General features: G+C 42.2%; 1 long non-coding RNA gene and 1 other non-coding gene across 2 annotated transcripts; both read right to left on the bottom strand.

Moving 5' to 3' along the window:
- Window positions 1–723: 723 nt before the first annotated feature.
- On the bottom strand, window positions 724–6,428 carry LOC132404750 (uncharacterized). Its single transcript, XR_009515666.1, has 4 exons — window positions 6,233–6,428; window positions 5,029–5,119; window positions 4,532–4,592; window positions 724–2,296 (listed from the first exon to the last, which is right to left on the bottom strand). It is a non-coding gene; the product is annotated as an uncharacterized LOC132404750 (long non-coding RNA).
- Window positions 2,451–2,569, bottom strand: LOC132405105 (small nucleolar RNA SNORA26). Its single transcript, XR_009515756.1, has one exon. It is a non-coding gene; the product is annotated as a small nucleolar RNA SNORA26 (small nucleolar RNA).
- Window positions 6,429–26,905: the final 20,477 nt, after the last annotated feature.

Genomic DNA, 26,905 nt, shown 5'->3' with positions numbered 1-26,905 from the left:
TGATGCTCTTAGCATCATATGTACTCCAGCATAAACTATAGCCCCAGTCTTCATTTACTTCAAAGCTACCAATAAAGCACAGTAATTTAACAAGCCAACAATGTATTAAAGCACCTTCCTACATTTTAGCTTATCCTTCATGCTGCAATCTGAAGGAACTCCTTTCAATTGAATTATGACTTCTGATTTGTTCAGTGATAAATTTACAGTAGTTTCTGATTTGAATACATCTCAGCATGTCAACCAGATCAGATTCTTTCAGATCACCAACCTTTTCCAAAATACATACCAGCCAACAGCATTAAAATTTACCAACGAGTACCAAATGGTATTTCACTGGCGTACTCCAACACATGCCATAAGTATGGTGTATTTAGTCAATGATCAACCATTTAATAGCACAAGTTTTGGATGAACAGCAAGTCAGTCAGCACCCCTGGAGCAAAGTGGACATTTTAGATCAAGACCCCTCATTTATGTTTTTGGTACTCGCCTGTAAGAATCATTTCATCTACTCACTGTCATTAACAGATCTTCATAGGAGCTGAAAATGAAAATCATCTCTCCCATGGGTGGCCTAACCAAATCAGTATTTCCACCATTTTCTATCTTTATAATAGTTAAATCTATTGGGAACACTGGAGGCCCTCCCAAGATCACCAAGATTCAACTTATATCTTTGCAATGTAAGAGGAAACAGGAAGATCATAGAGGCTGCAGCACTGAGTTTTTCATTTTTAATGTAAATTGATCAAAACATTACATATAGTATACAAAAGAAAGTATACAAAGTCACAATTCCCTTAATAAGAACCATCTTCTGAAAACCAGGTTATTTATACCAACTGCATTACATAAGTAATGGTAACACCCTTACAACGTTCAAATCTCAAAAGTATTTTCACATGAAACATGTAGAATTTCTAAATACAACTCCAACAAATTTTGCATTACAGAAAATTTTCTGCAAATGCGAACTCCCTGATTTAAATGTGTTTTTTTCCCCAAGTTGTTTATTTCAGCTTTTTCCTTAAAGATGTGCTGGGTGTATTCTGCCTACCGCTGCACCTACATGCTTCCTGGCCTGGAGGTTGGGATTTACCACCCAATCCTTAAGTATATATTTACACCTATATATGCACAACACTGCTAACCCTTGGATTATCTGGTCTTAAGTTTACTATTATCAGTAGTTACTAATAAAATAGTGTTTGTTAACTGCAGAATCAGACTCCAGGTGAGTTCAATTGTTGCTGATACTTTTACAGGGTTGTGTGTACGTGACACTTACAAAAGGCTGTGTCTGCCCATATGCACTTGACACTTCAGCATTGGGAAACTTTGAATTGCTGAACAGTTCTTAAAACAGTGTCAGCTGTATGCTTATGTTCAAAGCATCGAATTTGGTCAGCAATAGTTGGTGAGAAATGAGCAGCAAGACAATTCAGTGTTGTTTTGCTCACAGATGTTTCAAGCATTCAAACCTAGAGATACTAGGAATGGCCAGGAGTGAAAACTACATCAAGTTATGTCAATAGCATCGTTTGAAGGCAGTCCCATCAATAACCATTAGAAATTAGTTTTACAGTACTGTGGTAGTACTGGCAGTGCTCCAATTTGTTAAGCTTTTTTAAAAATATGAATTGTTACTCAACTTGTCTTTCTATATATTTTGAAACTTTCCATGAACCTCTGGCTAACTGGGGCAGCCGCATAATCAAGTCAAGACGTACTGGTCCTGATGTGCCCAAATTAACCAAAATCTACTCATTTAAATAGCTTTGATGCACTATTAAAAAACATTGAATACACAGATATTCTCTCACTTATGCTGCTCCAGCATCTGGTTTGACGAATTTCCCTAGAAAATTAAATAAATTTTCAACATTTAATAGCAAACTCAAGCCTTCCCTTTCACTTGTTCTTGTTTTTTATATACACCAAATAGAACACTTATGAAAACATGGCCCAAAGATAGCAAACTCAGCATTAAACAAAACACCATTCATACTTTTGATATAGTTAAATGCCAAAGGAACTCAGGTCAGGCAGCATCATTTGGGACAGTTAACATCTTATTGAGTTCCTGCACCTCAACCCAATAATTCAAATATCTAATGCTGCCTTGCCTGATGCACCGAGTTCCCCCCACCAGTTTTTTTTAAATTTTACTCCAGACCAAATACAAAACCGAAATGTAAACAATTTCCAATCCCATTTAGTTTCTTGCTCTTGTCAGTTTCTCTTCAGTTGTCAATTCTTTGTTGGGGAAATCCCAAGGGTTGCTTTTCATATACTGAAAATACAATAAAGACAAGTCTGAAAAGCAGTCAGAGATGGTTATCAATTCAGGTCAGAGCAACACAACACCCTCCCATTCAAATGAGATTACATTTGTGAAGTTAGGTAGATTCATTCAGTCAACACAACCGCAGCTTATAACAGAATACAGCTGTTTCTTACGACAGGATCCAAAACAATGACAATGCATTTGCTTTGTGTTTTAGAAAGAAATTGCTCTACCCTTCTGTGTTAGTCACCCAAGACATTATTAGTCTTAGATGGGCAATGATAAAGGGGGAGGCAAATTAAATTCCAGGCATTTCAGGCACGCGTGATCACTTCAAGGCACATTCATCTAGATTTCAGGTCTCTTGCTTCTGTGTTCACTTCACTGCTCTGCAAACTGAGATTTTTTTTTAAAGACGTGTAATGACAGCAAAATTTTAGTCAACTCCTGATGTAAATTTATGAATGTATTTAATATTTGAAGCAGACTGATATCTTTGCCATGCATATACAATCTATCATTACTATCTAAACTGACAATTTAACATTAAAAATTCTACTCATTGAGTTTTTGTTTCAGCCCCAATTCCCTTGATATTGACATTTTGTTAAAGAGTGTATTGGTAAAAAGCGTTGAAGTTGCACTCTAGTTACAGAATAAAAACGTATAGTGCCAGAATTACAATTTTAAAACATGAAAAATCCATTAAGATTTCTGCCAAAGATCAAAAATATAGCAGGACCTCTGGATTGGTTAAAAAATATTTGCACTTAACATTCCTCTTGGGACATTAAACAAGAACATAGCAAGGTATTTTCTTTTACCTGTCCTTTAGCTTCAGGTACTTATCAAGTAAAAAAGCCTTAATGACTTAACTGAGAAAATTCTATTTTGCCAACAGTGCCAAATAGTGACAAGCACTTGCTAGGCTTCTAATCACTGACATTTAGAAGAGCTCAAGCATTTTAAAATGAAACACTTAAATTGCAACTTAACTTTTTTATCCTCATTACATTCCTGTAATGATGTAGCATGAATTTGATGAAATTCTCTTGCTTTTAATGCTTAAAAATTTGTTCTGGGCTTACAGCAAGTTAATCCACTGGTCTATACAACTCAGCTGAGGATAAAAATGGTAAGTTGCAATTTAAGTGTTTCATTTTAAAATGTTTGAGCTCTTCCAAATGTCTCCAATAGACCTTGCAGAAAATAAAAAATTTCAAAGCTTGAATATATTTTAAGATCAGTGCCAGTTTGATACCACCCATTAACATACTTCACCCAAGGACATCTGGAATACTAAGGATATACTGACTTTGGAAGCAGTGCAGAGCAGGTTCACCAGGTTGATTCCAGGGACGACAGGGTTAACCTATGAGGAGAGATTGAGTTGCCTGGAACTATACTCTCTGGAATTCATAAGAATGAGAGGGGATCTTATAGAAACGTATAAAATTTTGAAAGGGATAGATAAGATTAAAATAGGAAAGTTGTTTCCATTGGTAGGTGAGACTAGAACTAGGGGACATTGCCTCAAGATTCAGGGGAGAACATTTAAGACGGAGATGAGGAGAAACTGATCCCCCCCCATCCCCAGTGGCGAATCTGTAATTCTCTGCCCAGGGAAGCAGTTGAGGCTGCTTCACTAAATATATTTCAGATACAGTTAGATAGATTTTTACATAGTAGGGGAATAGGCAGGTAAATGGAGCTGAGTTTACAGACAGATCAGCCATGATCGTATTGAATAGTGGGATAGGTAGGCTTAATGGGCCAGATGGCCTAGTCCTACTTCACATGTTTTTTTTTAAAAAGTCAAGTCACTTTTATTGTCATTTCAACCATAAGTGCTGGTACAGTACATAGTAAGTTTTTTGTTAGAATAGTTGGAACAAAATAACCAGATGGCCAAACCTAGTCCTACTTCACATGTTTTTTTTTAAAAGTCAAGTCACTTTTATTGTCATTTCAACCATAAGTGCTGGTACAGTACATAGTAAGTTTTTTGTTAGAATAGTTGGAACAAAATAACCAGATGGCAAATTTGTGCCAAACTTGAATACCCCAATTTCACCAACTCAAATAAATGTTCCTCGCCACAGGATTCAAAGTAGTGACAGCACATTTGCTCTGCGGTTAGAGAAAGTTTGCTCAGGTCAGTCACCCAGTACACCGATAATGGATGAAGGTGAAGAAAAAATAAATTGAAACTCAGGGCATTTAATTCTTAATGCTCCCCACCTTGATAACTCTTTGCACTTCCAAATGTACATGCAGCCTTGCTTTTGTTTACTTCATTCACCTGCAATTGGAGAAAGTAAAAAGATTTAATGAAACTACCAAATTTAGGGATTGATACACAAATCTTCTAAATACACATCATTAAAAATCTGTAAAAGATCGCAATCATTAACTATTGGCAGTGCGGTGTGGCAACACATGCAGACTGCCCCAGCATTTAGACTGTAGCGGCAACATAAATGACATTTCACTGTACAGGTAAATAATAGAAAGCAGTGTTCCTCTAGACAGGATCAAGACAATATGACAAGAATGCCCTGAATTTGAAGGAGAAAATTATTTACCCCTCTGTAATGGACATTTAAGACACTGATCTTAGATGTGCAAAGCTGAAAAGGGGAATTTGTACAATTTCTAAATGACTGTTGCTGACTTTCAACCTAATTAGCCTTAAACATTTTACACATACAAGTTATTGCGAGCCATTCAACACTCACTTTGCAGTTTGCTGCCTTTAGCACATCTGTTGTTAGTCAAAGTTTTCTTCATGAATGTCTATTTCATTTCCTTGCTCTCTGCTGTAATTACCTGCAAGAAAAAAAACCTTAATGTAGTACATACTTGTTTTGAACCTCCTGGCACAACATCCTCAAGTTATATCCAGTCAAGTAGGCTGGAAGTCCTCCGTCGCATTCTTGTTTAAACGACTTCAGAGACAGTAGTTTCTCCCTCCACTAAAACCTATACGTCTAATAGTGAACTAAAACTATAATACGTCCAAGTTTCATATTATTTCAAACTATCGTGCAGGTAGGGAACAGGCCTTTCGGGTCCACGACCATCATACACCCACTTTCACGGCCACATCTTCAACGCACATCCTTATTTCCACTTTCTAGCCCTCCCTCACCGACATACTAGGTGCAATTTAATGATTTACTCTGCCACCCCACCCCGCACGTGTTTGGGATGTGGGACGAAACCAGCGCAGCCAAAGTAAAGCCCATAGGTCACAACAAGATACGATTAATCATGTATCATTCGAGCCTGACCGTGCCACCAACCCCCCCCCCCCATAAAAACACGAACGTGCTCCACTTAGATAAAATCACCCAATTAAAGTCCAAATGGAATATGATCTCTTTTTAAAATTAAATCCCACGTACACGCTGACCGAATGGCTCAAGTAGGGTATCTAAATATACCCCACTATCCTTATTTCAAAATACCAGACCTGTAGGGAAGGGAAGCTCTGGCAACTCCGCCACGTCGTCCGTGGCGCCAACAACCACGAGGTCAGCACCGTCCAGAAATCAAACCCCACAGATTGGAGCAATGAAGTACTAACACGGATACTGGAAACCCAAAGAGCACCCAAAATGTTAGAGGACTTCGAAGGCCAAGGAGGAAACGAATGAATAGCCGACGCTTTGGGGCAAGACCCTTACTTAGAGCAGTGTGGCTGTCAGCGGGACCACTAACAGGCCGGGACGTCAGTCTGCAAGTTTGTACGTCCTACCCCAATGCAAAGACGCACCGGTCTGAAGGTTAATTCAACATTGAGAACTGCCCTGTGATTAAGGGCCTGCTCCGCAAATGTATCTCTAAAAGTGATTTGACAGTGCCTTTCATAAACAGCAGCGCCAAATGGCCGAACCCCCACGCTTCGCGTTACCGATCTCACATAAAAGCCGCACTCACTGAGAAGGACGCCGCCCCGGTCACACAGGCAGAGCGCCACAGAAATACAAGTCAGCTTGCAGCGGCCCAGGCTCTAGCACCGCGTCCTGCCCTACAGGCCCGCCGGACTTGCTTCCGCACATGACAGCCGTCCGCCTGCCACCGACACGAGGGGCAAAGAGGAAGAAATACCGGCGTGAGCCAGCTCTATCACGGAGGGGCCGGAAGGAAGGGAGGTCACGTGGCCATGTCTCCACCAACTGCCCTATCACGACGGGGGAAGGGAGGTCACGTGGACCTATCTCCCCCCACGAATATCCTATCACAGCGGGACGGGGCGGGTACCCGGCAAACATCCTATCGCATATGGGCGTGACTCTCACGTGACTGGATCTCCACGGATTGCCCTATCACACGGCGCGGCTCCTTCACGCGTCGGTCACGTGGAAGAGCCTCCTCCTGCCCGTCGTGTGAGCAGCGCAGTGACGGGAGTGTTCAAATTAATGGATTTCAGCGGCTTTTTGTTTCAGGTCTTCATATTTCACTTGGGTGTGGCTATAGAAATTGAATGTGATAAAATAAGGATAAATTCATATATATTGTGTTAAAGTAATTTTAATGATTTAGCAAAAGTAGATAGTAAAATCAGTGTTAGAACAATTGGAAGTTTTCAAGAAAATTAATGGGATTCACAATAGAATCATAGAACATTACAGCAGAGAAACAGGCCTTTTGGCCCTTGGCTGTGCCGAACCATTTTTCTGCCTAGTCACACTGACCTGCACGTTGACCATATCCCTCCAAACACCTCTCATCCATGTACAAATGTTAAAAGTGAGCCCGCATTTACCACTTAATCTGGCAGCTCATTCCACACTCCCACCAGTCTCTATGTGAAGAAGCTCTCCCCCCCCCCCTCCCCACCACCACAATGCTCCCTTTAAACTTCTCACCCTTAACCCATAATAAGCAATTTCTCATCAAGAAAATAATTAGGACTGGTGGTCTGCGGAGAATGAAAGTTAAGGCAGGAAGAGATGCCTTAAGATCCCTGTAAGAACTTACAAAAACAAAGTATATGTATCTACAGAGGTTATAGGGAGTAAAAATAAAAGGGAAATTAGGAAACCAAAGGGAAGGTATGCAAATAAAATTAAAGAAAATCCAAAGACGTTTAATAAATATGGTAAGAGCTGTAAGATAACTGAAAAATGAAAAAGACACCTATCAGAAACATTCTTAATGTCCTTTGTGAGCCAATTCACATGCACAGCAAGAAGAACTGAAGATAAAGGTCAATGGGAGCATATCTACTACCTCAAGGGTTAGCAGTAGATACGCTCACAACAGAAGGAGTTTTATAAAGGAAAAATGAGAAATAAAATGGTTTAACATAATAAACAGGATGTATTACAGGGTTTAACATCCTTGACATTAGATAAATGACTTGGCCTGGTTGACATATCCCAGACTATTAAACGAAGGAAGGATGGGAATTGCAGTAATTCCTCAACTCTCCCTGGCTGCAAGGAATGGAGGAAAGTTAAGAGTGTACCATTATGTAAAAAGGGAAGAAGGGATGAACTATCATGGGCCTATTTAGTTAACTTTAGTCCCAAGGGATGGAATAAATTTATTTTATAAATACACAAATTAATTGGAAACAGCATGAATTTGATAAGATTTGCTGCATTTAATTACCTTGTACAAATTTAATCTGATGCCAATTTTACCTCAATTATTTAATAAAAGATTCTTAGTACTTTCCCCCCATTCTTTCATACTGTCAGACTGTTAAATTTTTAAGATAAGGATTAGTTTTTGTTTGTCACATGTACATCGAAACATGCATTGTTTTGTGATGTGTTTTTCAACATCATAGTCAGAACATTGTTTTGGCAAGTGTCACATGCTTCTGGCATCAACCTGGCATGCCACAATTTACTAACCCTAACCCTAACCTTACATCTTCGTAACGTGGAAGGAAATCCATGCAATCATGGGGATGTAGCGATCTGCTACACACAGAGCTAGAAATAACGACGCGCAGTCTGTAAGTTACACTCCAGACTAGCTTATACAAACTTTGCGGCACTGGCTTTAACGCAGTTCCGTTCCTGCCCTCTCCGGGAATGACCACAAGTGCATGACAAAAGTCTCTTCCCCTTGCTGGTGAAGAAGAAGGCCCAGCACCATTTTGAGGCTGGCCTCTCTGCTGATGCATGCACCATTTTGTGAGCAGGTGTGCCTGCGTAGAAAGTGGGTCACCACATAACCCCCCCCCCCCCCCCCAGAACTGGCGATCCACCCACCCCAATGTCCACAGTCTGGATCAGCCTCTGTTTGGGAGGTCTGCCTCTGCACTGTGGTGCCTGAACCTCGACCGGCTGCACCAAGTCCACATGGGCTGCTTTAAGTTGGTCCACTGTGAAAACCTCTCTCCCCCTATGTCCAGAACGTACGTGGACCCGTTGTTGTTGATCACCTTGAACGGCCCCTCATACAGCCGCTGTAGCGGTGCCCAGTGTCTGCCCCTTCGTACAAACACAAACTTACAGTTCTGTAGGTCTTTGAGTACGCAGGTGGGGATCTGTCTGTGCTGTGAAGTGGGTACAAGGACCTGGTTGCTGAGCCTTTCGCGTATTCTGTCCAGGATTACTGTGGATTCTTCCTCTTGCCCCCTTGGGGCTGGTATGAACTCTCCTGGGACGACCAGGGGCGAGCCGTACACCAGCTCGGCCGACAAGGTGTGCAGATCCTCTTTGGGCACTGTGTGGATTCCAAGCAGGACCCAGGGAAGCTCGTCCACCCAGTTAGGCCCTTTCATTTGGGCTATGAGAGCCGACTTCAAGTGACGATGGAAGCGTTCCAGTAGTCTGTTCGACTATGGGTGGTAGGCAGTTGTGTGGTGTAGCTGTGTTCCCAATAGGCTGGCCTCTGTCAGAGGTAATGTGGGCTACCTGCTACGCAGGTTGTGATCAGTGCTCGGGCACAGGAATTGGCGGTGGTGTCGATGAGTGGAACTGCCTCTGGCCATCTCGTGAACCGGTCTACCATAGTTAGGAGGTACCGCGATCCTCGCGACACTGGCAGGGGCCCCACGATATGCGCATGAATGTGGTCGAACCTCCGGCGGGTGGGTTAGAACTGCTGCAGCGGGGCTTTAGTGTTCCGCTGCACCTTGGCTGTTTGGCACTGTGCGCACATTTTGGCCCATTCGCTGATCTGTTTGCAAAGTCCGTGCCACGCGAACTTGCTGGAGACCATCCGGATGGTTGTCCTGATAGATGGGTGCGTCAAGCGGTGTATGGAGTTGAAAACTCGCCACTGCCAGGCTGCTGGGACGATGGGGCGAGGTTGGCCAGTAGCCACGTCACACAGGAGGGTCCTCTCACCTGGGCCTACGAGAAAGTCCTGCAGCTGCAAACCCGAGACTGCGGTCCTGTAGCTGGGCATCTCGTCGTCTGCCTGCTGCGCCTCTGCCAGTGCTGCATAGTCCACCCCCAGGGACAGAGCCTGGACAGCAGGTCTGGAGAGTGCGTCGGCCACGACGTTGTCCTTTCCCAAGACATGCTGGATGTCCGTCGTGTACTCGGAGATGCAGGACAGATGTCGCTGCTGGTGGGCCAACCAGGGATCGGACACCTTTGTGAACGCGAAGGTCAATGGTTTGTGGTCCGTGAACATGGTGAACGGACTGCCTTCTAAGTAGTACCTGAAATGGCGGATTGCCAGATACAGTGCCAACAGCTCCCGGTTGAAGGCACTGTACTTGAGTTCAGATGGTTGTAGGTGCCTGCTGAAGAATGCCAGGGTTTGCCAGCGCCCCTCGATGAGTTGCTCCAGCACCCCACTGACTGCTGTGCTGGACGCGTTCTCTGTGAGGGCGGTTGGAACATCCGTTCTAGGGTGCACCAGCATCGTGGCGTCTGCCAAGGCTTCCTTGGCTTTAACAAAAGCGGCCGAGGACTCTTCGTCCCAAGTAATGTCCTTGCCTTTACCTGACATCAGGGTGTACAAAGGGCACATGATATGGGCTGCTGAGGGGAGGAAACGGTGGTAGAAGTTCACCATACCAACGAACTCCTGCAGGCCTATGACTGTGTTGGGCCAGGCAAAGTGGCGGATCACGTCTACCTCGGCGGGCAGAGGTGTTGCCTCGTCTTTGGTAATCCTGTGGCCCAGGAAGTTGATGGTGTTGAGTCCGAACTGGTATTTGGCCAGGTTGATCGTGAGGCCGAAATCACTCAGGCGGGAGTAGAGCTGGCGGAGGTGGGCCAGATGCTCCTGACGACTACTGCTGGCTATAAGGATGTCGTCCAAATAGATGAACGCAAAGTCCAGGTCGCGTCCCACCGCATCCATTAGCTGCCGGAACATCTGTGCGGCATTCTTCAGGCCAAACGGCATTTGGAGGAATTCGAACCGGCCGAATGGGGCGGTGAGTGCTGTTTTGGGGATGTCTTCAGGGTGTACTGGGATTTGATGGTGTCCCCAGATGAGGTCTACTTTGGAAAAGATGCTTGCCCCGTGCAGGTTTGCTGCAAAGTCCTGTGTGTGCGGCACGGGGTAGCGATCTGGAGTTGTAGCTTCATTCAGCCTGCAGTAGTCACTGCATGGTCTCTAGCCCCTGGCTGTTTTGGGCACCATGTGCAGGGGGGAGGCCCATGGGCTGTTGGAACTCCATACGATCCCCAATTCCTCCATCCTCTTGAACTCCTCCTTCGCCAGGCAGAGCTTGTCCGGGGGGAGCCTTCTTGCGCGGGCGTGGAGGGGTGGTCCCTGGTTCGGAATGTGGTGCTGCATCCTGTGTCTTGGCATGGCTGCCATGAACTGCAGTGCTAGAATCGATGGAAAGTCCACCAGGATTCTGGTGAATTCATTGCCAGACATCATGATGGAGTCCAGGTGTGGGGCCGGCAACTTGGTATCACCCAGGGAGAACGTTTGGAAAGTCTCGGCATGTACTGGTCTTTTCTCTTGCAAGTTGACCAGCAGGCTGTGAGCTCGCAAGAAGTCCACCCCCAGGAGTGGTTGGGCCACAGCAGCCAGTGTGAAGTCCCACGTGAACTGGCTGGCGCCAAACTGCAGCTGCACTGTATGGGTGCCGTAGGTCCGTATCGTGCTGCTGTTTGCGGCCCTCAGGGTGGGTCCTGGCTTCCTGTTGCGGGTGTGGTACCCCATCAGGGGCAAGACGCTGATTTCCACTCCGCTTTCGACCAAGAAGCTGTTCGTCCCAGACCTACAAGAGGCTGTCCTGGTGGCCAGCCGCCATAGTCATTAGCGGCAGCTGGCCCTGGCCCTTGCAGTCCGGGCGACAACAGTGGGCTTCTGTGCCCCACCGCTGGTGGTAGAAACACCATTGTTGACTGGCCTCCTCACTCCTGCCTCTGGGTTGTGTGTGCTCCATTGCCGGGCCTGGTCTGGCCTGCTGTTGGGCGCGTGGCCTGGTAATCTGTCCGATGGACGCCACGCTCTCTCTCTTGGCTTTCCACAGCACGTCTGCCCGGGCCGCCACCTTCCGGGAGTCACTGAAATCTGCGTCGGCCAGTAGAAGATATATGTCCTCGGGCAGTTGCTCTAGGAACGCCTGCTCAAAATGAGGCAGGGCTTATGTCCTTTAGCCAGGGCCAGCATCTCTTCATCAATGCTGACGATGGCCTGTCTCCCAAACCGTCCAGGTGAAGCAGGCGGGCACCCTGCTCACGCCATGAGAGGCCAAAGGTCCCAGTGAGCAGCGCTTTGAATGCTTCGTATTTGCCTTCTTCCGGGGGTGACTGTATGAAATCCGCAACCTGGGCGGCCGTCTCCTGGTCAAGGGAGCTTACCAAGTAATAGTAACGCGTGCAATCAGAAGATATCTGTGGAATCTGGAACTGGGTTTCTGCTTGGTCAAACCACACGCAGCGTCCAGAAAGTTGGCAGTTTTAGCGAAACTGCGTGAACAGATGAAGAGTCGATCATCTTTGGTCCAAATCCCGTTTGGACCGTTGGGGTCACCAATGTAGCGGTGTGCTACACACAGAGCTAGAAATAATGACATGCAGTCTGTAAGTTGCACTCCAGACTAGTTTATTCAAACTTTGCGGCACTGGCTTTTATGCGGTACCGTTCCCACCCTCTCCAGGCGGAAATAATGTCAGAGGTGCATTGCAAAAGTCTCTTACCGTGCACGGGCTTTCTCCCCTTGCTGGTGAAGAAGAAGGCCCAGTTCCATTTTGGGGCTGGCCTCTCTACTGACGTGCGCACCACTTTGTGAGCTGGTTCACCCGCGTAGAAAGTGGGTCGTCACAGGGAGTACATACAGACAGTGGTGGGAATCATACCCAGATCAGTGATAGCTAGTGCTTTAAAGTGATGGTGCTAACCACTATCTTACCATATATTTCCTTAATTAATAAAGCAAATGTTAACAACAGTTTTTCCAGAAAGAATCCAACTTCTGATATACCTGTGCCCTATATTCACTTTATTTATTTATTTGTTTGTTTGTTTTATTTAAAAATTCACCACAGTAATAGGCCCTCCTGGCCCAAAGAGCCTGTGCTGCCCAGATGCACCCCTTTGACTAAGCAACCTTACGTCTTTGGAACGTGGGAGGAAACCAGAGCACCCTGAGGAAACGTGCGGTTACAAGGAGAAGGAACAACCTCATTACAGACAGTGGCTGGAATTGAACCTGGTGTTGTAATAATGTTACACTAATCACTACGCTACCGTGCTGCCTCGTGTCTTAATGTTTTTCATTGTGCAATGCAAGATCGCGATTTTTCAGCAACAATAGTCTTCCTACAGCTTCAAGTACTTTTGCCGCTGTATATTAGAACGTAATACAGCACAGTACAGGTCCTTCGGCCCACAATGTTGTACCAACCTAAATTATCCTGCTGTGGAAACACCAATGGCCAGGATTGGAAAAAGCTACATAAAGTGGTGGACGCATCCTATTCTATCATACCCAAAGTGCTCCCCATTATTGAATACACTGTTCAAGAAAGCAGCATTCATCATCAAAGATGCCCATCATCCAGGCCAGGCCATTTTCTCATTACCACCATCAGGCAGGAGGAACAGAAGCTTAAGGTTCCACACCATTAGATTCAGGAGTAGTTATTACCCTGCAACCACCAGACTCCTGAACCAATGTGAATAACTTCAATCATCACTACTTTCAAATGATTCTGTGACCAAGAGACACACTTTAAATGCTTCTTTTCAACTCATGTTCTCAGGCTTACATTTTATTTGCCCAGTTAATCTTTTGTACATCGGTTATTTATCAGTCTTTGTTTATATATAGTTTTGTTTGTAAATTCGATTGTTTTTTTCTATAGATGCCAACAAGAAAATGTATCCCAATGTAGTATATGTAACATATGCATGAAGCATACTTCCCCTCCTCCACTAAAAAAAGACTCAACTAACCTCTCTTTGTGTACTTTGATCTTTGAAAAGTTATTTTGAACTGTGAATAATCAATCTAACCATTTCCCCTTTACACACCTACAAACTTCCATTTTCCTTACCTCCGTGAGCATTCCAAATGTCCCTATTGTATCAGACTCCACATCACCATGGCAGTAAGTTTCTGCCCAAACCAGCTGGCAATAATAAGACAGCACCGGATTGACTGCAGCTCCTGATTCAGTGCCACACAGAAAACCTTTATAAACATGATGCAAACTGTGGTCTTCAGTCAGCCACGATGTCCCGGGGTGAGTCCGTGCAGCCTGAACACACACTGAACCATGAGAGTAGCAGTCTCACGAGCTGGTGAGAGCTCTGGGAGATAAATGAAGTGGTTTGTTTCAGAGAACCAGTCCACAACTACCATCCAAATACATTAAAACCAATTGACTCATTGTGTCCTGGAGCACGTTGGTAACCAGGGCGTTGGCCAGGACAAACGGTGTCACGAGGTACTAAATTGCCCAGTGGAGGTGGAGCAGGGGGCAGGGATTCAGATTTCTCAATCAGTGGCACCTCTTCTGGGGAAGATGTGACCTGTACTAAAAGGATGGGTTGTATTTGAATCTGAAGAGGACCAATATCCTGGTAGGGAGGTTTGCTAATGCTATTGGGAAGGACTTAAACTAGATTTGCAAGGGGGTGGGAACTTAAGTGAAGAGGCAGGGAATGGGGAGGTTGGAGCACAAGTGGAGACAAGTAGGGAGTTTGTGAGGAAGGGTAGGGAGATGTTAGAGCAGAGGTGCACTCAGCCTGATGGTTTGAGATGTTTCTATTTTAATGCAAGGAGTATCATAACAAGGCAGATGAACTTAGAGTGTGGATCAATACGTGGAACTGTGGCCATTACAGAGACTTAGATGTCACAGGGGCAGGAATGTCTTCTGAGGGGGCCAGGCTTTAGATGTTTCAAAAAGAACAGAGAGGGAGGCAAATGGCGTGAGGAATGGCATTGCTAACAAGGGATATTGTCATGACTGCAGAAAATGACTAATTCATGGAGGGATGGTCTATTGAGTCAGTGTGGGTGGAAGTCAGAAACAGTGTGGGTGGAAGTCAGAAGCAGGAAAGGGGGCAATAACTACTGGGTGTTTTTATAGAACCCCCCCCTCCCCAATAGTAACAGGGATATCGAGGTGCCGATAGGGAGGCAGATTCTGGAACAGTGCAATAATAATAGGGTGTTGTGATGGGACATTTTAACTTTCCTAATATTGATTGGCATCTACTTAGCGCAAGGGGTTTAGATGGGGTGGAGTTTATTAGGTGTGTTCAGGAAGGTTTCCGACTCAATATGTAGATAAGCCAACAAGAGGTGAGGCTATACGATCTGGTATTGGGAAATTAACCTGGTCAAGTGGCAGATCTCTCGGTGGGAGAGCATTTTGAAGGTAGTGACCACAACTCTATCTCCTTCATCATAGTGCTGGAGAGGGAAAACATTTAATTGTGGTAGGGGGAAATACGATGCTATTAGGCAGGAACTTGGGAGCAGATGTTCTCAGGGAAATACATGGTAGAAACGGGGGCAAATGTTCAGGAAACATTTGCTTGGAGTTCTGCATAGGTATGTTCCATTGGGACAGGGAAAGGATGGTAGAGTTAAAGAACCATGGTGTAGAAAGTATGTAGAAAATCTAGCTAAGAAGTAAAGAAAAGTTCATGAAAGGTTCAAGAAACTAGGTACTGTTAGAGCTCTAGAAAATTACAAGGTTGTTAGGAAGGAGCTTAAGAATGGAATTAGGAAAGCCAGAAGGGGCCATGAGAAGGCCTTGGTGAGCAGGATTAAGGAAAATTCAAGGCATTCTACAAGTATGTGAAGAGCAAGAGGATGAACCGTGTGAGAATAGGACCAATCAGGTGTGATAGTGGAAACGTGTGCATGGAGTCAGAGGAGGTAGAGGAAGTACTTAATGAATACCTTGCTTCAGTATTCACCAGGGGAAAAGACCTTGGCAATTGTAGGGATGACTTACAGCTGACTGGAATGCTTGAGCATATAGACATTAAGAAAGAGGATGTGCTGGAGTTTTTGTAAAGCATTAAGTTAGATAATTCACTGGGACCAGATGAGATGTACCCCAGGCTACTGTGGGAAGCGAGGGAGGAGTTTGCTGAGCCTCCAGTGATGATTTTTGCATCATCAATATGGACAGAAGAAGTACTGGGGGATTGGAGAGTTGCAAATTTTGTTCCCTTATTCAAGAAAGACAGTCAAGATAATCTAGGGAATTATAGACCAGTGAGTCTGACCAGTGGTGAGCAAGTTGTTGGAGAAGATCCTGAGAGGCAGGATTTATGAGCATTTGGAGAGACATAATCTGATTAGGAATAGTCAGCATGGCTTTGTCAAGGGCAGGTCATGCCTTACGAGCCTGATTGAATTCTTTGAGGACGTAACAAAACACATTGATGAAGGTAGTGCAGTGGATGTAGTGTATATGGATTTCACTAAGGCATTTGATACGGTTCCCCATGCAAGGCTCCTTCAGAAAGAAAGGAGGCATGGGATCCAAGGAGACCTTGCTTTGTGGATCCAGAATTGTTTTGCCCACAGAAGGCAAAGTGTCATTTTAGATAGTTCATATTCTGCATGGAGGTTGGTGACCAGTAGTGATCTGCAAAGATCTGTTTTGGGACCCCTCCTCTTTGTGATCTGGATGAAGTAGAAGGGTGAGTTAGTAAGTTTGCTGATGACACAAAGGTTGGGGATGTTGTGGATAATCTGGAGGGTTGTTACAGGTTACAGTGGGACATTGACAGGATGCAGAACTGGGCTGAGAAGTGGTAGATAGACGTCAGCACACCTAAGTGTGAATTGTTTCATTTTGATATGTCAAATTTGATGACAGAATATAATATAAATGGTAGGACTCTTGGCAGTGTTGAAGATCTGAGAGATCTTGGGGTCCGTGTCAATAGGACACTCAAAGCTGCTGCGCAGGTTGACAGAGTTGTTAAGAAGGTGTTCGGTGTGTTGGCGTACATCAACCATGGGATTGAGTTCAAGAGCCATGAAGTAATGTTACAACTATGTAAGACTTTGGTCAGACCCACTTGGAGTACTGTGTTCAGTTCTGGTCACCTCACTACAGGAAGGATGTGGATACCTTAGAGTGCAGAAGAGATTTACAAGGATGTTGCCTGGATTGGAGGGTGTACCTTATGAGAATAGATTGAGTGTACTTGACCTTTTCTCCTTGCAGTGACGGAGGATAAAAGGCGACTTGATAGAGATGTATAAGATGATGAGGGGCATTGATCATGTGGATAGCCAGAGGCTGTTTCCCAGGACTGAAGTGGCTAACAGGAGGGGCCATAGTTTTAAAGTGCTTGGAAATAGGTAACAAAGGGATGTCAAGGGTAAGTTTTTCACATAGAGAGTGGTGGGTGTATGGAATGCACTGCTGGAAGCGGATACAATAGAGACTTTTAAGAGCCTCATGGATAGGTACATCGAGCTTAAAAAAATGAGAGGGCTATGCACTAGAGAAATTCTAGGCAGTCCCTAGAGTAGGTTACATTGTCAGCACAACATTGTGGGCCGAAGGGCCTGTAATGTGTTGTAAATTTCTATGTTCTATGTTCTATAGTTAGAGGAAAGATGAAGTCAAACTCAGCTAGTATGCTGATAAGTTCTATTTCTCCACTAATTCAATCTGCACCTTCTTTTAATATGTTGCAATGCCTGCCCAATATCAAAACCTGAATGATCCAAGTTTTTCCTCAAGTTCAAATCTTGGCAAGACAAAAGCTATTTGTTTTGATCCTGGCAGCATTCACCTTATTCTTGACTCCATATCTCTGGTGTTGCTTTCAGATAATTTCAATAAAATTAAACTTGGCTTACTGCTGAAATTTAAATTTCGTTTCTTTACTCAAACCGAGACCAATATTCCTGAACCTCTGTGATCTTGGTCCCTCAAGCTTCTACCATAATTGTTTGCCAACATGATCCTAAATCTTGCATCTATTCACAGACCATAAATACCTCCTACCTGGCCATCTTGCCTCAATACAGCATAAACTTAGAGTTACTCAGACCTTCACTTTGCATCCTCACCCACACAAAGCCCAACACTTCCATTATCTATGTTGTACTAGTTCCCCATGTTCCGGTATGTTGGCTTTAACTTTCTCATTTTTGCCATATCCCATAGACCTGCACCCATAGCATAGACCTCCATACCCCTCCTGACCATGTACCCCCCCCCATCCAAATTTCTCTTAAATGTTGAAATTGGATCAGCATTCACTGCTTCCACTGGAAGCTCATTTCACATTCTCAGCACACTTTGGGTGAAGAAGTTCCCCCTTACACATTTCACTTTTCACCCTTAACCCATGACCTCTAGTTGTAGTCTCACCCAAATTCAGTGGAGAAATCCTGCTTACATTTACCCTATCTATACCCCTCATAATTTTCTATACCTCTATCAAATCTCTCTTCCCCCCCACCCCTCAATTCTCCTATTCTCTAGAGAATAAAACCTTAACCTGTTCAAACTTTTCATATAATTCCAGTCCTCAAGTCTCAGCAACGTGCTTGTAAATTTTTACTGCATTCTTTCAGTGTTTCAATCTGATCCAGCCCAGATGGAGTACCTGGCCATGTACTAAAGGCTTGTGCTGATCAACCAGCTGGAATGTTCATTGAGACCTTTAATCTCTCACTTCAGCAGTCTGAGGTACCCACCTGCTTCAAGCAGGCTTCAATTACACGTGGTAAACTGCCTCAATGACCATTGTCCAAAAGCACTTACATCCACAGTGATATAGTGACGAGGTTGGTGACGAAACATATCAGGGTCCTGCCTAAAAAGCAAGTTATATTCACTTCAATTTGTCTATTGTTGCAACAGGTCAACAGCAGATACCACCTCAATGACTCTTCACTCAACCCTGGAGCAGCTGGACAGCAAAGATGCATACATCAAGATGCACTTTATGGACTACAGCTCAGCATTCATCCCATCAAAGCTAATCAATGAGCTCTTAGGCCTTGCTCGCAATACTTCCTTGTGCAACTGAATCTTCAATTTCCTCATTTGCAGACCCCAGTCAATTCAGATTAGCAATAACATCTCCACAATCTCCGTCAGTACAGGTGCACACAAGGTTGTGTGCTCAGCCCCCTGCTCTACTCACTTCACACTATGACTGTGTGGCTAAGCATGACTCTAATGCCATATTCGAGTTTGCTGATGACACCACTGTTGCAGGCTGAATCAAAGGTGCGATAAATTAGCATACAGGAGGGAGACTGAATATCTGGCATGATGCCATATGAACAACCTTTTCTTACTCAATGTCAGCAAGACCAAGGAGCTGATTACTGACCTCAGGAGGAGGAAACCACAGGTTCTTGAGCCAGTCCTCATTGGAGGATCAGTGTTGGGGGGGGTCAGCAACTTTAAATCCCTCGATATTTTGAGAGACCTGTTCTGAGCCCGGCACGTAAAAAACAATTATGAAGAAAGCACGGCAGTGCCTCTACTTCCTTAGGAATTTGTGAAGATTCAGAGTGACATCTAAAATTTTGACAAACTTCTATAGTTGTGCAGTGGAGAGTATATTGACTGGCCACATCATAGCCTGGTATGGAAACACCAATGCTCTTGAATGGAAAATCCCACAAAAAGTTTTGCATACAGCCCAGTCCATCACAGTCTAACTTGCCTGTTGTAAAGGCCTCCCCACCACTGAGCACATCTATATGAAAGCAGCATCCATCATCAAGGAACTCCAAAAGGAAAAAGGTACAGGAACCTCAGGATTCACACCACCACGTTCAGTTGGAGTTACTACCCCTCAACCATCAGGTTCTTGAATCAAAGGGGTTCGAAGGGGCTTCACTCAACTTCACTTGCCCCAACATTGAAATGTTCCCACAACCAATGGACTCACATTCAAAGTCACTTCATCTCATGTTCTTGATATTACTGCTTTTTAATTTATTATTATTATTATTATTCATTTATCTTTTATATTTGCGCAGCTTGTTATCTTTTGTGCACTGATTGAACACCCAAGTTGGTGCAGTCTTGCATTGATGCTGTTATGGTTATTATTCTATAGATTTATTATGTCTGCAAGAAAATGGATCTCAGAGTTGTATATGGTGACATATACGTACTTTGATAATAAGTTTTATTTGAACTTTGAACTGCTATTCCTCCAATCTAGGTATCCCCCACAAATTTGCTGATCCAGTTTATTACATTATCAACCCAATCATTGAAATAGATGACAAACAACAGACCCATCACCAATCTCTGTAGTACACCACTGGTCACACGCTTCCAGACAGAGAGGCAACCATCTACTATCGCTTTCTAGCTTCTCCCACAAAGCCAATGTCTAATCCAATTTACTAGCTCATCCTGCATGCCATGCGATTGAAACCTCTTGACCAACCTCTCATATAGGACCTTGTCAAAGGCCTTGCCAAAGTCCATACAGAACACATCCACTGCCTTGCCTTCATCAATCTTCCCAGTAATTTCCTCGAATGACACTATAAGATTAGCTAGACCTGACATGCCATACCATCCATAAAGCCATATTGACTATCCAATTAGTAGCTGTCTATCCAATTACTTATATATCCAGTCCTTTAGAATACCTCTCAATAACTTACCCACTACTAACATTAAGCCTATAACTTCCCAGTTTATTCTTGGAACTTCTCTTAAGGAATGGAACAACATTAGCTATCCTCCTGTTCCTGTAAGTGAAATGTTTCATCCCCAAGTGAAGATAGATCAAGCCTTTTTCTTAATGCTATTCAGCACAGTCAAAATTGTTCTGTTATTCACATTGATTTGACGTACCCAGCACTACTTCATGATGGCTACCTGAAATAGCAACATGAAAACTTTTGGAAAAAATGGTTCAATAAGCTCCTAATGATGCAGTGAACTATGCTATATTCACAAACCTTAGTAAAGCTATTTGCAAAACTGGCCGTCCAAATTGGTCAGCTGACAGCAATGTTATGCTGGGAAAATACTGGACAACAAATAATCCTGCAGCTGGATTACTGACTACTGGTTGAGTCAATGGATGGAAATAATGGACTCTAGCCTGGCAGATTTTTGTCAGGCAGTGTAGTAAGGGTATTATGTGTAGATGGGATTAAGATATAGGACAATGACCTAAATAAATGACAGAACAGGCAACAAATTGAATAGGGACATAAGGGACTGCAGGTGCTGTGATCTAGTGTGAAAATTAAATTGCTGGAGGAACTCGGCAGGTCAAGCAGCATATGTGGAGGCAGAGGATGAGTTGAACACTGTGTCAGCACTGAGAGTGTATTTATTTTGTTTGTTTTTATTTAGAGATACAACATGGCAACTGATCCTTCTGCCCCAGTGAGCCCATGTACTGATGTGACCAATTAACCTGCTCACCTGTACGTCTTTGGAAAGTGTGAGTAAACCAGAGTACCCGGAGGAAATGCACAAATCACAGGGAGAACATACAGTACAAACTCCTTTTAGACAGTGGGGGTTGGGGGGGGGGGTGAACCCAGATTGTTTATGCTGTAGCAGCTTTACACTAACCACCTTGCCATTCCTGTAGAAGTTAGATGAAGGTTAGTAAGTGATAGGTGGAACCAGATGAAGGGATATGATAGGCAAATTTAGCCAGGTGAGGGGGATAGGAGATGATAGTGCTGAAACACAGCTGGAAGGCGGAAACATAATTTTTTCCTACAACTTTATCTAATCAGGAAGATCTTAAGGTACTCAACTTCTTATTTGCAACGAAGATCCGACCAGTTCTCCACCACTGACACACTCAGCCACCTGACAGAAATCATTCTTACTCTCGCCAAATTTTCATTTTGATTTCTCACATAACCTACAAATCAAGATGTAGCCACCTGCATTTTTGTAGATGAAGTGGAACAGTCCTTATTACAAACTTACACTGGTATCCATCTCCACCAACTTCCACCCTGTTCTAAGATTGATTTGGACCGCCTCTGACATTTTCATTTTTGGATGTCTTTGTCTCTGTCTCAAGAGGTGACTATCCACCAATGTCTACTATAAACCCATGGACTCTGACTCTACCTTGACAATATCTCCTCTCAGTCCACTGTTCCCTCTAAATTGTGTGGGTACGCAGCCATGCAGTAACTGAGATGCTGCCATGCACATAGATTTTGTTGCTGCACAGCTGGAATTTTCTGTTGCATAATGCTAAAATAATTTAAAAATTATGCTAATGTAAATTTGAAATCTATGTTAATATAATTATGAAATACCTCATAATTAATTGTATTAATATAATACATACATTTTCTAAATAATAACATACCACAACCTTCACTTTGAAACATTTTAGAGCTTCAACATATTTACATTGTTAGTGTTTCAAGTCACAACACTGTTACAAATTGCAACAATAAACACAGAATGGAAGTCAGTAACTCATTATTAATAAACTGCTGGTCCTCTGAATGCATATGCCATCTAGTCAAAACATTTTATTTTGCTATTGTGCCTGTCAGTTGTTTTGACTTGCTGACACGGTTTATTTGTGTTGTGAGTTGTGGTTTGTGTTTGTTTGATGTGAAACATTCTATATTCTGACATTTTTGGTAAGTAATCTTTCCAAAAACTCATAATGTAATAAGAATTTTTTAATCAAAAAATCGTTAGAACAACGAAAAGAATATGTTTATATAAAATTGTTTGCAGGGCTGTGCTGATTTTATTTAAATTATAAAATTTTTGACTTACGTTGTTAAATTTTTCAAATAATATTTATCATTTTTGGTATCGTAAAAGATGTCAAAAAGAAAACCAGAAGGAAAGTTAAATGCTTGTACAGAATTTAAGGTAGAATGGTTTTTTTCAACTTGTAGATACTGAATTACCCTCTTTGCATCAAAAACAAAAAAAAAAATTGGTGATATTTTTACAGATCAACATACTGGCAATGTTGCGTGTGTCATTTGTGTGGAAGTGAAAGTTGGGGGTGAGTTCAGTAGTGGAAAATAAAGGGAAGAATGGAAGTTAGGTTACTTAAAATTACACGTTAACCAGAGAATTCATAGAGATGCAGTTACCAAATTATGCAACCGAAGAAATGTGAAATTTTGTGTGTGTTAACTGAAACTTCAAAAGAGCATAAAGTGAGAGTGAAACAAGATACACAAAAGATATCTAACTTTGATATGGTCAAAGTGGTAATCAATATCTTAACATTTAATATTAATGCTTCAAAATGGAAGTAGGTACAGAGGAAACATCAGGGTAAGTTTTTTTATGCAGGGTGATGAGTATGTGGAATGGGCACAGCTTTGTGGGCCGAATGGCCTGTATAGTGCTGTAGGTTTTCTAAATTTCTATGTTTTCTATGTTTCTATGCATTCTGTGTAAAAAATTTATATACACGTGGCCAAATAGATAAATATATCGAGTGTTGGCATAGCACGAACTATGTGTTTGAATTGTTGAGTTCATCCGCTTTGTGCCTCATAAACAGATAATGGAAATCTGCTTTCCATACACTAATTTCTAATGAAAGTACAGACAGTTCCGTAGAGAAAATGTTAATTTTGTATTTTAAGTTTTGACAGGAAAATGAAACTTCTTATAATGCTGTGTTTGTGGGTATTTTGAAACTAACTGCATGTGACAGTATTACTATCATTGAAGCAATAAAAATTATATCTATAACAATCCTGATATTCAAAAGATGGTGATATTTACATCTGACAGGGCAAATGTTATGCTCGGAAAAATAATGGTGTAGCAGCAATTCTTTGATGAGAAATAAAGCATTGGAGCAACATTGTGCTGTACACAGAGAAGACCTGCAATTAGACAACACATGGAAAAAAGTATCAATTATGCAGGATGTAGAAACACTGCTATGAACAGTGTATACAAAGTTCAGCCGGCCACTGGTTAAAAAAGGAAAGCTAGAAGAATTAGCTAATGACACAGAATGTGATGTTGTGTCATTTAGACTGCTAAATGAAGTAAGATGGCTGTCAAGCCATTTTACCATTACTGTTTTAATGAGAAATTATGCAACTGTTGATCCAGTATTGCAAAGAGCAAGTTAATGAATATAATAATCTAATCAGCTACTACTGCCTGAAGATTTAGACCAATCCACAATATTAAGTAGCATTAATTATCCTAAATGTTGATTTAGAAGAGCTGGCATCTCTTTGTAAATTCCTTCAGAAGAGCTATTTGAGTACAATTGAAGCATTACAGTATGCAAAAGCAAAAATGAACAAGTTATGAATACAGTATCTTGGTGATACCATTAATTAGAGTGACAAAGTGGAGGTTCTGCTTGCATCTACAAGTTCTGATGTTGTTACTGTGCCTATTATTCGATTCATTCAATGTGTTTAATCACTTGGATAATAGATTTCCTGATGATGTGCTGAAGGAAGCTTTTGAACCAGTCGCTATTGAAAACACAACAAATTCTGAATTTGGAAAAGAGAATGCTGTATGACTCACAAAAAAAAGCTATTAATACGAACTATGACAAAAGTATTGCAGCAATAATGTGATCTCAAATCTGTTGTTTCTGAGAAAGTTGAAACTGGTTCAATTAAGATGTTCACTGATATGTTGAGCTACATGCTTAGAAATGAAGACTTTGAAGCACTTTTAATTCTGGTTTCCATCTTTGGAACACTTAAAGCCTCCAGTGCTGACTGCAAACATAGAATCAGTATTATGAATTCAATCAAATGTAAATTCAGAAACAGACTAGAAGTGGAATATTTGGATGATCTAAAGAGGATTAAGATGTATCCATCTGGATGCAAAATTAATCTGGACAGATGATGGATTTGTAATAAAGACAGATGAGATAAAGTTCACGAAACATGAAAGATTTTCTTTGTTGTAATGTATTTCATTGTACCCTTCAATTAATAAATAAAATCAAAAGTATGTGATTCTTCAATTTTCATTCTAAATATTCATACTAAGTGTATTACAAAAAAATTGAAGTGCCATGCTGTTTTCAGGAAATACAAAAATTTCCTGCTTAAAGCAATGGTTGGTCTGTGCAGCTGTAAAACAAATTAGAGGGAACATTGCCTCTCACGCTGTTCTCTATAAGGCTGCCATCCCCTTTCCTCTGTTTCTTTGTCTCTGCCACATCTGTTTTTTCGATGAGGCATTCCCCACTAGGACTTCTTCAGGAGAAATGGCTTCCCTCTGCCATTGTTGATGGAGTCCTCCCATGCAGATCCTCTATTTCTCTCCATCTGTTCTCACCACCCAGCACTCTGAACCTCCTCATTTGGCTGTGATGTCATCATCAATATTAAAATAAAATAACTGGATGCAGTACACATGAACTCTTACAACTCAAACATACTTTTTTATTACTTGTGCACGAGGAAAATAGCAAGGCCCCGTCACCCACACTCTTCTCAAGCCAGGACTGAAAACTGCTATTTATAGACAGAATTGGTTTATCAAATATGGATATTGACTTATTGGTAAATTTTACATGTTTAAATTCCTTATTTGCAAGATCAGTCACCATTCTCAATTGACAGACAGGTGAAAATGACTGTGAGATTGGTGAGAATGAGTGTTTAACCAATCTAGAAGAACACTTCTCTTTACACAGTAGGGGCTGCCGGAGACAGACGAGATATGAATAAGTGAAGAATGTGAAATCTGCACAACAACTAAGGGACATTTGCTTTATTAACTTCAAAATATCATCACTTCTCAGTTTAATGTTTAAACTGACTTTTAAAACCTCGATTGTGAATGGTGATTGATCTTACAAGTAAGGAATTCAAACGTACTATTTACTATTTGGTCAATATCCATAACTGACAAGCTAATTCTGGATAAAAATAGCAGTTTTCAGTCCTGGCTTGAGAACAGTGTGGGTGACAGGGGCCATGCTTTTTCCCTGTGCTCAAGTAAAATAAAATTATGTTTGAGTCATAAGAGTGTGTGTGTACTGCACCCAGTTATTTTAGTTATTTTATTTTAATGTTGATGACACCAGAACCCACCACTGCTGGTATATGCATAAACTCTTCTGTCATTGCCTCAGACTTTACTGGCATGAATTTTTCTATCACTTATCAACTAATGCCTGAGTGCTGTACAGGTCTTGCAGCATTTACATATGTAACTTCATTTGCTGAGCAGGTGGGTATTAATTACAATTACCTGATCTTGTGATGGAAGCAACTGAAGATGGCTGGACCTAAGGCATACTGCTCTGAGGAACTCCTTCGGTGATTTCTGGGAATGGAAAGATAAATGTCTAATGGCTTTTTCTGTTGTGCATGATATGACTCCATTATTGAAGTGTTTTCTCCTTGAATCCTGTTGTCAAGCTATAGTAGGACTCCTTGATCCCAGAGTCTTGATCAATGAAATGGGCAACAGAAGTTTCCTTTCTAACATCTAGAGAACTCAGGTTATGTTCCTTTGATGCCTTTTTGCTGAAACATCTGCTGTAGTACATTGTAAAGCAGCTTTACACAGTCCGGCTAACCAATTGCATATTTTATGTATATCTCATGAAACAGACCTTGTCTATTGAATAACATACTCCCAAAGTCTTAAATATATTCTTTTGTCTCAGTCGAAGAAAATTATTTGTACAGATAACCCTACAACATCTTTCCAAATCATTAACCAAGGGAGGTACAAAGAAATGGACATATTTAGTGGAAAATTAGAAGTTATTGTAGCTTAACCTAAATTTTAAGAAACTGCTATTCCTTAAGTCATTTAAACACTCACTCTGCAGAAAATCTCATAAGCAGTCCACTAAGGCATGAAGATTTTCCAAGTTGTCTTTCTGAGTTCTTGACACTCTCAACATCAGACAAAATTTGCTGTTTGGATAACATCAAGTATCAATTTAAATGGCTATGAACAGAAACCAACTGCGGTATGCCTTGCAGACAGCTGCAGTAGTTTTCTCACTGAACTCTATGTTACATACCAGCAGGGGCGGGGACTGCACAAATAAATCCTGCTGATATTCAATGGAATACCATCTTGAAAAATCATCATAGGATTATGGAAACCAATAATTCATGCGATTCTGCTGATTCTGGAATTCCAGAGCACCGTGCACAAATGCTGAAGGAACTCAGCAGGTCAGGGAGCAACTATGGAAGAGAATAAACAGTTGAAGTTTCAGACCAAGACCATTGATTAAAACTTTTCAGATATAAACATCAACTGT

This window comes from Hypanus sabinus, chromosome 14 (genome assembly GCF_030144855.1).
Source record: "Hypanus sabinus isolate sHypSab1 chromosome 14, sHypSab1.hap1, whole genome shotgun sequence".
In the NCBI taxonomy this organism is placed as follows: Eukaryota; Metazoa; Chordata; class Chondrichthyes; order Myliobatiformes; family Dasyatidae; genus Hypanus; species Hypanus sabinus.
Note: the sequence above shows the minus strand (reverse complement) of the source record. Positions and strands in the feature narration are given on the sequence as shown.